Consider the following 12,615-nt stretch of genomic DNA (forward strand, 5'->3'; position numbering starts at 1 on the left):
TGGGGCTCAAGGGTTTCCCATTAGAAGACCTGACACCTGGATTGCCCCAAACATGGAGCAGCCACAGTTACCTGCATTTACTGGTCTCCCAGGGTGTAGAGTTAATACGGAAAACTTTTTGCCTGTCCATTTCTTTCACTTGTTTATGGACGATGTATTTTTGGAAGAGATTGTGGAGCAGACAAATGTGTATGCAGAGCAATATTTGCGGGACAACGCTGCCAGACTTAAGCCTCAGTCTAGAGCTACTCATTGGGTTCCCACATATCTGGAAGAGATGAAAAGGTTTTTAGGTTTGTCTATTTTGATGGGGTTGATCAGGAAGCCGTCACTGGCTTCTTATTGGTCTACTAGTCCCTTGATGGCAACTGCTATATTTTCTGCAACTATATTTGCTTCTTCTTCGTATGCTGCATTTTGTAGACAATGTTTTAGCCTTGCCACGAGATCACCCTGATTGTGACCGCCTTTTTAAGATTAGGCCTGTCCTTGATCATTTTGTGGATCGGTTTTCAGAGGTCTATGTTCCAGGCAAAGAGATAAGTGTGGACGAGTCTTTGGTCCTTTTCAAGGGGTGTTTATTTTTTAAGCAGTACATTCCTAGTAAGAGGGCACGGTATGGGATTAAATTGTATCTGCTGTCAGAAAGCAGTACAGGATATGTGTATAATTTCCGGGTCTACACTGGTAGGGATTCCAGTATTGACCCTCCTGGTTGTCCGGCCACTTTTGGAGTTAGCGAAAAAATTGTGTGGGAACTTGCTAGACGGCTGTTTAACAAAGGTCACCATTTGTACGTAGATAATTTCTACACTGGAGTGCAGTTGTTCAAGGAGTTGTTTAGGGTGGACACTGTTGCTTGTGGCACAATCCGTTCTAACGGAAAGGCTATCCAAGGGAGCTTGTCTGTAAAAAACTTGAGAGGGGACAGTGCAGTGCCTTGCGGAATAATGAGCTGCTAGCTCTGAAATTTTCAGACAGGAGGGATGTGTACATGCTATCGACCGTCCATGATGAGAGTACTTCCCCTGTGGCTGTTTGGGGTCAGGTTGCGGAAGTGAGCAAACCTGCGTGCATTTTGGACTACAATACGCACATGGGTGGTGTTGATAGAGTAGATCAGAGGTTGGAACCTTACACTGCTCTTCGTAAGTCTTATGTGTGGTATAAAAAGTTGGCCCTACATTTATTTCATTTGCCAACTTTTAATGCCTTTATTGTATACAAGGATTGTTCACCTGAGTCAAGGATAGAAAGCCTTATTGTGGTGGAACCGGCAAGAGTTCCTAGAGTAGAAGTGGTGGAGAATGTGGCTAGATTGAAAGATCGGCACTTTCCAGATCACATTCCTCCCACTCCCAAAAAAGACATGCCCACAAAGAAATGTAGAGTATGTGCCCGGAGATCAATCCGGAGGGAGAGCCGGATGTACTGCTCCGAATGCCCTTCAAAGCCTGGGCTGTGTGTGCCCAGCTGTTTTAGAAGTTACCACACAAGGAAAAACTTTTGGGAAATACCGTGAGCGTAAGCTGTCTGTTTTATATTTTCATATGTTTCACGGTTGGCATCTCTGTCGTGTATTTAGTTAGAGCTTTTGTGTTTGTAGTTTTGTGCTTATTTTATAATTAGTGATTTCTTTGTTGTTTATAAATAAAAAAAGTGATGGCGGTGTGCGTGGGGTGGCGCTTGGCTGGCGGTGTGCTTAGGGTGGCGCTTGGCTGGCGGTGTGCGTGGGGTGGCGCTTGGCTGGCGGTGTGCGTGGGGTGGCGCTTGGCTGGCGGTGTGCGTGGGGTGGCGCTTGGCTGGCGGTGTGCTTGGGGTGGCGCTTGGCTAGCGGTGTGCGTGGGGTGGTGCTTGGCTGGCGGTGTGCGTGGGGTGGCGCTTGGCTGGCGGTGTGCGTGGGGTGGCGCTTGGCTGGCGGTGCCGGCCAAACGGCAGTCCACACTCCCATCAGCTGGTGTGATTCTTGTATCAGGCATGTGGGCGTATGTAAGTGATGGGCCCTTGAGTGGCGCGGTCTGTCGATGTGAGTGTTGTAATGTGCTGGGCCCGTGGCTGGCGGTGTGAATGGTCTTGTGCGTGTCATGTATGAAAGGTGTGTGAATGGACTGTAAAGCGGTTGGTGCCTTGTCGCGGCTTTACAGCTCACGAGCTGTGAGTCATTGGTTCACTTTTTTGCCTTTCAGTTATTAGCAGTGCATTTCATTTTTGTGAAATCTCTTGTTAATAAAATTTGATCCACTGAACCATCACTCTCCCTCATGCCAAATCCAACCAGTATGTGTGCTAAAAAATGACAAAACCTGCTCCGCTGTAATCAGGCGTCGCAGCACACCTATGACACGCTAGGTGCCTCGGGTGGGACCCCGATGATGAAGCATGCCACCAACTTGGTTGGTGGGTGAGGGGTCTTCTTCACAGAACCTAAGTGTGTTTCTTTTCACAATTTTAGTGTTTGGCACATCACGGACGTATGTGCACACATCAAAATGATATATTACAAAAATACCTGTGTTTGGGGGGGAGGGCCCACCTATGTTTTTGGTCCTGGGTGCGGCCTTCATCTAGGGAAACCTACAAAACCCAGAATATTTTTAAAACTAGACACCCCAAGGAGTCCAGGGAGGTGTGGCTTGCGTGGCTCCCCCAACATTTTCTTACCCAGACTCCTCTGTAAACCCCCAAATTTGCATAAAAAAGCATATTTTCCTGACTTTTCTTAGTAGGATCACCGCTCCAGCACAAAATTCCTACTCCCCAGTTTTCCCCTCAGTCTCCCAAGTAAAATGACACCTCACTTATGTGGGTCCCCAAAGCAGAGTCCGTCTAAAGATGTATATAAGAATATGCCCTTATAAACTCGCTGTGCTATCCCTTCTATCCCTTCAAGTTTTGGGCCTTATTCTGTTGCAGGCACCTGGCCCACCCACACAAGTGAGGTATCATTTTTATCGCGAGACTTGGGGGAATGCTGGGTGGAAGGAAATTTGTGGCTCCTCTCAGATTCCAGAACTTTCTGTCACCGAAATGAGAGGAAAGGGTGTTTTTTTAGCCAAATTTTGAGGTTTGCAAAGGATTCTGGGTAATAGAACCTGGTCCGAGCCCCACAAGTCACCCCATCTTGGATTCCCCAAGGACTTTAATTTTCAAAAATGCAGAGGGTTGGTAGGTTTCCCTAGGTGCCGGCTGAGCTACAGGCCAAAATCCACAGGTAGGCACTGTTTTCTTTCAGAAAATGGGATGTGTCCACGTTGCGCTTTGGGGCATTTCCTGTTGCGGGCGCTAGGCCTACCCACACAAGTGAGGTATCATTTTTATCGGGAGACTTGGGGGAACGCTGGTTGGAAGGAAATTTGTGGCTCCTCTCAGATTCCAGAACTTTTTGCCACAGAAATGTGAGAAACATGTGTTTTTTTAGCCAATATTTGAGGTTTGCAAAGGATTCTGGGTAACAGAACCTGGTCCGAGCCCCACAAGTCACCCCATCTTGGTTTCCCTTAGGTCTCTAGTTTTCAGAAATGCACAGGTTTGGTAGGTTTCCCTAGGTGCCGGCTGAGCTAGAGGCCAAAATCTACAGGTAGGCACTTCGCAAAAAACACCTCTGTTTTCTTTCAAAAATTTGGATGGGTCCACGTTGCGCTTTGGGGCGTTTCCTGTCGCGGGCGCTAGGCCTACCCACACAAGTGAGGTATCATTTTTATCGGGAGACTTGGGGGAACGCTGGGTGGAAGGAAATTTGTGGCTCCTCTCAGATTCCAGAACTTTCTGCCACAGAAATGTGAGGAACATGTGTTTTTTTAGCCACATTTTGAGGTTTGCAAAGGATTCTGGGTAACAGAACCTGGTCCGAGCCCCGCAAGTCACCTCATCTTGCATTCCCCTAGGTCTCTAGTTTTCAGAAATGCACAGGTTTGGTAGGTTTCCCTAGGTGCCGGCTGAGCTAGAGGCCAAAATCTACAGGTAGGCACTTTGCAAAAAACACCTCTGTTTTCTTTAAAAAATTTGGATGTGTCCACGTTGCGCTTTGGGGCGTTTCTTGTCGCGGGCGCTAGGCCTACCCACACAAGTGAGGTATCATTTTTATCGGGAGACTTGGGGGAACGCTGGTTGGAAGGAAATTTGTGGCTCCTCTCAGATTCCAGAACTTTCTGCCACAGAAATGTGAGGAACATGTGTTTTTTTAGCCAAATTTTGAGGTTCGCAAAGGATTCTGGGTAACAGAACCTGGTCCGAGCCCCGCAAGTCACCCCATCTTGGATTCCCCTAGGTCTCTAGTTTTCAGAAATGCACAGGTTTGGTAGGTTTCCCTAGGTGCCGGCTGAGCTAGAGGCCAAAATCTACAGGTAGGCACTTCGCAAAAAACACCTCTGTTTTCTTTCAAAAATTTGGATGTGTCCACGTTGCGCTTTGGGTCGTTTCCTGTCGCGGGCGCTAGGCCTACCCACACAAGTGAGGTATCATTTTTATCGGGAGACTTGGGGGAACGCTGGGTGGAAGGAAATTTGTGGCTCCTCTCAGATTCCAGAACTTTCTGCCACAGAAATGTGAGGAACATGTGTTTTTTTAGCCAAATTTTGAGGTTTGCAAAGGATTCTGGGTAATAGAACCTGGTCCGAGCCCCACAAGTCACCCCATCTTGGATTCCCCAAGGACTTTAATTTTCAAAAATGCAGAGGGTTGGTACGTTTCCCTAGGTGCCGGCTGAGCTACAGGCCAAAATCCACAGGTAGGCACTGTTTTCTTTCAGAAAATGGGATGTGTCCACGTTGCGCTTTGGGGCATTTCCTGTCGCGGGCGCTAGGCCTACCCACACAAGTGAGGTATCATTTTTATCGGGAGACTTGGGGGAACGCTGGTTGGAAGGAAATTTGTGGCTCCTCTCAGATTCCAGAACTTTCTGCCACAGAAATGTGAGGAACATGTGTTTTTTTTGCCAAATTTTGAGGTTCGCAAAGGATTGTGGGTAACAGAACCTGGTCCGAGCCCCGCAAGTCACCCCATCTTGGATTCCCCTAGGTCTCTAGTTTTCAGAAATGCACAGGTTTGGTAGGTTTCCCTAGGTGCCGGCTGAGCTAGAGGCCAAAATCTACAGGTAGGCACTTCGCAAAAAACACCTCTGTTTTCTTTCAAAAATTTGGATGTGTCCACGTTGCGCTTTGGGGCGTTTCCTGTCGCGGGCGCTAGGCCTACCCACACAAGTGAGGTATCATTTTTATCGGGAGACTTGGGGGAACGCTGGTTGGAAGGAAATTTGTGGCTCCTCTCAGATTCCAGAACTTTCTGCCACAGAAATGTGAGGAACATGTGTTTTTTTAGCCAAATTTTGAGGTTCGCAAAGGATTGTGGGTAACAGAACCTGGTCCGAGCCCCGCAAGTCACCCCATCTTGGATTCCCCTAGGTCTCTAGTTTTCAGAAATGCACAGGTTTGGTAGGTTTCCCTAGGTGCCGGCTGAGCTAGAGGCCAAAATCTACAGGTAGGCACTTCGCAAAAAACACCTCTGTTTTCTTTCAAAAATTTGGATGTGTCCACGTTGCGCTTTGGGGCGTTTCCTGTCGCGGGCGCTAGGCCTACCCACACAAGTGAGGTATCATTTTTATCGGGAGACTTGGGGGAACGGTGGGTGGAAGGAAATTTGTGGCTCCTCTCAGATTCCAGAACTTTCTGCCACAGAAATGTGAGGAACATGTGTTTTTTTAGCCAAATTTTGAGGTTTGCAAAGGATTCTGGGTAACAGAACCTGGTCCGAGCCCCGCAAGTCACCCCATCTTGGATTCCCCTAGGTCTCGAGTTTTCAGAAATGCACAGGTTTGGTAGGTTTCCCTAGGTGCCGGCTGAGCTAGAGGCCAAAATCTACAGGTAGGCACTTCGCAAAAAACACCTCTGTTTTCTTTCAAAAATTTGGATGTGTCCACGTTGCGCTTTGGGGCGTTTCCTATCGCGGGCGCTAGGCCTACCCTCACAAGTGAGGTATCATTTTTATCGGGAGACTTGGGGGAACGCTGGGTGAAAGGAAATTTGTGGCTCCTCTCAGATTCCAGAACTTTCTGCCACAGAAATATGAGGAACATGTGTTTTTTTTTGCCAAATTTTGAGGTTTGCAAAGGATTCTGGGTAACAGAACCTGGTCCGAGCCCCGCAAGTCACCCCTCCTTGGATTCCCCTAGGTCTCTAGTTTTCAGAAATGCACAGGTTTGTTAGGTTTCCCTAGGTGCCGGCTGAGCTAGAGGCCAAAATCTACAGGTAGGCACTTCGCAAAAAACACCTCTGTTTTCTTTCAAAAATTTGGATGTGTCCACGTTGTGCTTTGGGGCGTTTCCTGTCGCGGGCGCTAGGCCTACCCACACAAGTGAGGTATCATTTTTATCGGGAGACTTGGGGGAACGCTGGGTGGAAGGAAATTTGTGGCTCCTCTCAGATTCCAGAACTTTCTGCCACAGAAATGTGAGGAACATGTGTTTTTTTAGCCAAATTTTGAGGTTTGCAAAGGATTCTGGGTAACAGAACCTGGTCCGAGCCCCGCATGTCACCCCATCTTGGATTCCCCTAGGTCTCTAGTTTTCAGAAATGCACAGGTTTGGTAGGTTTCCCTAGGTGCCGGCTGAGCTAGAGGCCAAAATCTACAGGTAGGCACTTTGCAAAAAACACCTCTGTTTTCTTTAAAAAAAATGGGATGTGTCCATGTTGCGTTTTGGGGCGTTTCCTGTCGCGGGCGCTAGGCCTACCCACACAAGTGAGGTATCATTTTTATCGGGAGACTTGGGGGAACATAGATTAGCAAAACAAGTGCTATTGCCCCTTGTCTTTCTCTACATTTTTTCCTTCCAAATATAGGAGAGTGTGTAAAAAAGACATCTATTTGAGAAATGCCCTGTAATTCACATGCTAGTATGGTCACCCCGGAATTCAGAGATGTGCAAATAACCACTGCTCCTCATCACCTTATCTTGTGTCCTTTTTGGAAATACGAAGGTTTTCTTGATAGCAGTTTTTTACTCTTTATATTTCAGCAAATGAATTGCTGTATACCCGGTATAGAATGAAAACGCACTGCATGGTGCAGCTCATTTATTGGCTCTGGGTTCCTCGGGTTCTTGATGAACCTACAAGCCCTATGTATCCCTGCAACCAGAGGAGTCCAGCAGACGTAACGGTATATGGCTTTCGATAATCTGACATTGCAGGGAAAAGTTACAGAGAAAAACGTAGAGAAAAATTGATGTTTTTTTCACCTCAATTTCAATATTTTTCTTTTTCAGCTGTTATTTTCTGTAGGAAACCCTTGTAGGATCTACACAAATGACCCCTTGCTGAATTCAGAATTTTGTCTACTTTTCAGAAATGTTTAGGTTTCTGGCATCCAGCATTGGTTTCATGCCCATTTATGTCACTGACTGGAAGGAGGCTGAAAGCACAAAAAATTGCAAAAATGGGGTATGTCCCAGTAAAATGCCAAAATTGTGTTGAAAAATTGGGTTTTCTGATTCAAGTCTGCCTGTTCCTGAAAGCTGGGAAGCTGCTGAGTGTAACACTGCAAACCCTTTGTTGATGCTATTTTCAGGGGAAAAACCACAAACCTTCTTCTGCATCCACTTTTTCAATTTTTTTTGAAAAAAACGAAATTTTCACTGTATTTTGGCCAATTTCTTGGCCTCCTTCAGGGGAACCCACAAAGTCTGGGTACCTCTAGAATGCCTAGGATGTTGGAAAAAAAGGACGCAAATTTGGCTTGGTTAGCTTATGTGGACAAAAAGTTATCAGGGCCTAAGCTCGAACTGCCCCAAATAGGCAAAAAAGGGGTTAACTCATTACTAGTCAGTTTCATTAATCAACATATACAGTGGTGGCCACTCCCCATGGGCACATTTCAAACGTGTGCATTAGTACTATTTTAACACATTTTCTATGCGGCTTCATTATACATTATCTTGCAAGCATTTCATGTTAATACTGATTATAAAAGTTACACTCCAACAGAAGTACTGTGCCTTACTGCTGGATGCAGAGGATGATGTAACAAACTGCCAGGCACCATGCCTTATACTAGTGATTGGTACACCTTGTTCTACACAACCACACTGAACCAAAGATACATCTGTAGACCAGTCACATGTTGAGCTATGCTCAGTCAGTGGACCAACATACTATGGGTCATATTCATGAAGGCCCTAGTGCCACCTTGCGCCACATTTGCATCATTTTGTTGTCACTAATGTGGCGCTAGGTTGGCAAAAACCCTGCGCCATATTTACAAAGCATGCATTGCGCCACTTTGTAATCCCTTGTGCCACATTATGCCTGCGCCAGTCATAATGTATCCAAGGGGGGATTCTGGCATTAGGAGGCCCAGACAAATGGCACAGTGGAATCTCTGAGATTCCACTGTGCCATGTTTAGCACCATTTTTAACTCATGCCTAAGGCAGGTGTTAAAATGAGGCTCCAATTGTTTTCAGTGGGCCACCTTTCACTTTGCAGCATTAGTGTCAAAACGTTTGGTGCTAATCCTGCAAAGCGCCAAACTAGCATCAAAATTTCTGACACTGGTTCCCTAAGGTGCGCCATGGTATGCCATATCATAAATACAGTGAACACACGGTGTTGTTAGGTGCTGGTAGGGTGGGTACAGAAAAAGTGGAATTAATCGCAAAAGGAGATGGAGATTCGTCATCCCTCCAATGAGTGCACTTGTGATAGGGTAGCAGTGATCACTCCATTGCTTTGGGTACATTCACAGAAATGCTAAATTACATCCGTAATTATGGTTGTACAGTTTAATAACCAGCATAGGTTGTAACTTTAATCGCAGTTCATTAAGTAAGTATATATTTCACTATTCACGAGACAAATAGTTTTGCCATACCTCCACTGAATTCAAACCTCCTGAGATAGAGCCACAGCGATCAGTCCATTGGCACGCTAGCCATTGCAGAATGTCACTGAGGTTTACTCCTCTCTCATGAAGTCAGGCTTGTTTAATCACTTGCCACCCTATATCCTCAGTGATGTGGCTGTGCTCCGTGAATTGAGACACGAGGGGGGCATTGCCAACCTTGCATGAGATTCTATTTGTATGTTGCCCTGTTCTCTGTTTAACCTGTTGTGTGGTTTGACCTATGTGTATAAGATCACAGGGACACCAAATGCAGTCGACCAGATTAGTGGAGTTACAGGTAAAGAATGTTTTTAACATCTGATGGATTGTACCATGTATGAACTTTTTGATACCGGTAGTGAATTTGCAAGCAATGCAGTTAAGACTCTTCAAGTGGCTCAGCACATGTGATAAACCGAAGATGTCTTTTAAGGCATAATGCTGCTGATTGGCTTTCCTTACTGAGTGCACCACATGGTCTTTTATGTGTTCCCTCTCTTGTAGGAGAATAATTGCACCTCAAATGACGTTGTTAGCTTGAGGTACAGTCCAATGTTTTTTGATAATTGCAACCAAGTGGTTGGTATGGTGGAGAAGGTGGTAACACACAGTCCAGGCCCATTTTTTTGCACCCCCTAGTGCCCCCCCTAACGCCACCATGCATGCGCCATATTTAAAATGCGGTGCACCATGGCGGTAGTTAGGGGACTAGTGCCAGCATTTCTGACACTCGCCTAGCGCTTCGCAGGAGTAGCATCAAAAATCTGACGATAATCCTGCAAAACACCCAGAGAACCATTGTAACCAATGGAATCCCCTTTTAAATGCCTGCTCTAAGCCAGTGTTAAAAGTGCCATAAAAAAGGGTGCAAGGAAATCTCTTAGATTTCCTTGTGCCATTTTTTGGCCCCTCCTAACGGGTGAACGCCCCCTTTGAAAACATTACGCCTGGGGCAGGCATAATGCAGCGCCAGGGCTTACAAAGTGGCGCAATGCATGCATTGTGCCACTTAGTAAATATGGCATCGCATTTTTGGCCTTCTAACACCACATTAGTGTTAAAAAACATGATGCTAGTGTGGCGTTGGAATGGCGCTAGAGGCTCTTAAATTTGCCCATGTACCTTTTCCTGCTTGGACTTGGTTCTTGGTTTCAAGAACCCTTCACTAGGGGAGAATCAAGCCCTTTTGGATGCTGACCTGTCTATTTTACAGGGTAGCCCCTTTCTAGTAATTTGGACAACAGAATTTTAGTCTCAATGATTCACTTTCTTACAACTACAGTTCCGCCACAATCTCAGAAATTGCCCAAAGAGCTGGCTGTCTTTCAGTCACTCAGGAAGGTAAAAAGAGTAGGGCCCATAATTAAGAGGGCCTAGCGCCTCCTTGTGCCACATTAGCGTAATTTTTTTACGCTAATATGGCCCAATGAGGCCAAAATCGCTGCACCATATTTACAAATGGTGCAATGCATGCATGCACCACTTTGTAACCCCTTGTGCCACATTATGGCACTATGCATAAGGAGCATTCACCAATTACGGGGACCACAAAAAAAAAGCGCAGTAAAATCCAAGAGATTACACTGCATCATTTTTTGTGGCTACTTTTAACGCCTGTACAGAGCAGGCATTAAAAAGGGGCACACCATTACTTTCAATGGGCCGTTATGTACTGTGCAGGATTAGCCCCAACATGTTGGCGCTAATCCTACACAGTAGATCAATAGCGTCAAACATTTCAATGCTGTTGCCCCTACCCTGCACCATGATGCGCCATATATTAAATGTGGTGCACACATGATGGTGGTAGCGGGGAGCTAAGGGGGACAAGAAATGTGGCGCTGCATTGGATGCAATGCCACTTTTCTTAAATCAAGCCCTCAGTCTTTCTGGAGGGTTTCTGTAGAAACTTATGAATAGACTCCCCTTGGCATTCTTAATCATTTGGTCAAGGAGAGGTGTAATGCCATGGCGGGAATTGCTCATAAATTTTAAGTTGGGTTGTATTGTGTTGAGACACTCTATGAAATTCCCTCAAGTATTTACCGATCCCTCCCAAACCATGAAGACATTGTCAATGCACCGCTTCCAGTATATCACAAGCTGACTGAATCGGTTGGTGTTATTGAGGACAAACTGTTGTTCACAGTGATCAACATACACATTTGCCAATTTTGTGGCAAAAATTGCACCTGTGGACGCTACTTTGCATTGTTGGTAGCATTCCCTTCTGTATGAGAAGTATTTTATTGTGAGAGAAATCTCAAGAATGATGTATGATGAACTCATTGAGGATCTGTGTTGGAAATGGTCTGTTGGAAATGGTCTTCCTAACAACTTCTATACTATCTAGCTTGGGAATATTCGTATAGATGAACTCCATGTCAAGGGTCACCAAAATGTTGGAATGGTGGCTGGATCAGTGGAAAAACATTTAGAATAACAATACAGGAAAGGGCATGAGCTATTTCAGATGTCCAACTTAATTGCTGGACCGTAACTTTTATTTAGATATGTGCTTTTTTTCTGAATCAGAAGCATATCCCCTGCTGCTTCTGGGCAATTTATTTACATCATTTAACATGGGAGCAATGGGGTTTCCTCTGTTTTTCCTGGGTGCACATCTGGATTGGCCTAATCACTATATACACCAGATCGAGGCATCAAAGGAAAGAGTGATACATTAGTGAGGGGTGATCCTTAACCTGATTGAGTCAACTTGAAGGTGACATATCATTGCTCAGGTGTGCCATCCACTAACGTGCAAGCCTCTATTCACAAATCATACTTTCGGAATTCACCTAACAAGGAACATGATAAGTAACGTATCCCTCTCCCCTTAGGTTCAGGCTTTCCCATCCAATTTACAGATTATTATCAGTCTTAATCATTCTGATACATTAATCCATTTATTGATTCATCCAACCATTGACTTCTCATACATTCATCCTTCCACCCATCCACACAACCACAAATAAAGTGTTGAATCACTGACAAAGCAATTGATATTATAGACCAGACCTACTACTTTTACCAATACTTATTTTTGTTTGGATTTTTTCAGCCTTATTAAGAGTTATGTTTTTACAAATCGAATATGTGACCTATTCAGCGTCACCAAAGGTTGACTCCGAGAATAACGTTTCACTAAATTCCAAGCAATGTTCCATCACTCTAACTAAAAGGTAAAAAATATTGTAGAATGTGTACTTTTTGACAAGAACTCAAGTTTTCAATTCCAACGTGAATATCGGTTCTGGGCTATTTTGTGATGACAAGATGATTTCTTGTCACAATATGTTCCATGAACATTTTCATCAAATGATATTCATTAATATGTCCTCAGTAGTGGCATATAATTCAGTGTGTTTAGTGAGGAAATTGAAAATAATATATTAAGCTGTTGTGACTGGACATGAACACACTAAAATTGCTCTAAATGTAAACAAGAATTTGACGAATTCTGACAGGGCACAGACAGAATTTATTAAATTGAAGAGACATGTTAATAACTTGATACAGTTATTTTCACTCACAAGTGTTTCAATATCATACCAATCTGTTTGCACTAAAAGAAAAACAAAATCAACCTGAATTAGGGAAGACATGCTAGCTAAGATAAAAACAACTAGCTATTGCAAAAGTGAGACTTTTGGAATGTGTTCCTTCGGTCTGCAGTGTCCCTTCTTCCCACAATATGTGAAAGTCTGTTGAAATGATTTGCAATAGCAAAGCAGAGGCA

Source organism: Pleurodeles waltl, chromosome 7, assembly GCF_031143425.1.
Source record: "Pleurodeles waltl isolate 20211129_DDA chromosome 7, aPleWal1.hap1.20221129, whole genome shotgun sequence".
Lineage (NCBI taxonomy): Eukaryota > Metazoa > Chordata > Amphibia > Caudata > Salamandridae > Pleurodeles > Pleurodeles waltl.